The 1,186-nt window shown below is 30.6% G+C and overlaps 1 long non-coding RNA gene across 1 annotated transcript; it reads right to left on the bottom strand.

Annotated features, from left to right (window-relative positions):
• Positions 1-205: 205 nt before the first annotated feature.
• Positions 206-1,170, bottom strand: LOC106512050 (uncharacterized). The gene is made up of 2 exons (XR_001309612.1): positions 1,009-1,170; positions 206-913 (listed from the first exon to the last, which is right to left on the bottom strand). It is a non-coding gene; the product is annotated as an uncharacterized LOC106512050 (long non-coding RNA).
• Between the last annotated feature and the right edge of the window lie 16 nt (positions 1,171-1,186).

Raw genomic sequence — 1,186 nt, 5'->3', positions numbered from 1 at the left:
CATTAAGAAATGTCCTGAAGACATCAGAGAGTTCACAAACAACTGAAACTTTAAGGTTTCAGGGTTTGTTGGTAAAAATATGAGTACTGCAGAAGTGTTATTAAAAATCACAGTAGTTTTACTTACAGTATTATACATGTATAACTTTAAGATATTTCATACAGGTTTTGTTCCTCAACACATTTGTAAAAACACAACAGACCTCTAGTTTTACAGGTCTTGTTTAAATGAACACAAACATTGTTGTTGCCAAACATTTAAAGTTGTAAAGATTAAAAACATTTACATTCCTTTTGTTTTGATATTTGAATATTTTTCTAAATAAAAGATTGTTGTTATAAATGAAGATTGTTGTTATAGTGAAGATACTAGTTGGTCAGGAGAGGATGAGATGTTTATGCTGGGTAGGTTTTCAGTAGCTGTATTTAAAGTGTTCATGTTAATGTTCTTAATTTAAAAAGATGTGATGTATAAACACGTGATGGTTTAACGTTAGATAATGAAAGTGTAACATTAAGAGATTAGCCTATGGTCCAATATACTGTATAAAGGATGTTAAATGATGAGATGAGCTGAATCATTTAAATTTGGACTTAATATAAAAAAAGTAACCTTAAGTATAAAAAATAAAATGGGGACAACTATTTGTTTCTAAGCACAAATGCTTAGAAACACATATTTTTGAAATATGTAACACAAATCAATATTTTTAAAGAAAACTAGAACAAAAAAGTGACTTAATTTATGTGGCGATACTTTTGGCAAAAGTATGAAGAGTACAATCAGAAATTCCTGCTTTCACAATGAAGAGTTTGTTTCCTGCTGATTTTCTGTACAGTTGTGAGCTGTATGGGTACTTGGACTGTGCTGCTCAGTGTGTTTTTTTCCTAAGCAGTTTTCTTCCTCATCATCACTGCAAAATAAAATAAAACATAATTCAGTTGTGAAATACACAAAAGCAGGACTACAGTTGTAAAAAATATACAGTACAGTATGATATATATTTACCTCTGAGAGCTAAATGCTTTGGTCTCCTTATCTGTAGATACGACTTCGAGTGGAAGTGATAGTTTTACTTTCCTATGCTGAATGAGGGGAAAAAACAGATTATATCACTTGAGATCCTGATTAAAATATTAGGTATCTCATTTGACCAATTTCTACTCAGTCACCAACAGAAGTGATG

This window comes from Austrofundulus limnaeus, unplaced genomic scaffold (genome assembly GCF_001266775.1).
Source record: "Austrofundulus limnaeus strain Quisiro unplaced genomic scaffold, Austrofundulus_limnaeus-1.0 Scaffold4008, whole genome shotgun sequence".
NCBI classification, from domain to species: Eukaryota; Metazoa; Chordata; class Actinopteri; order Cyprinodontiformes; family Rivulidae; genus Austrofundulus; species Austrofundulus limnaeus.
Note: the sequence above shows the minus strand (reverse complement) of the source record. Positions and strands in the feature narration are given on the sequence as shown.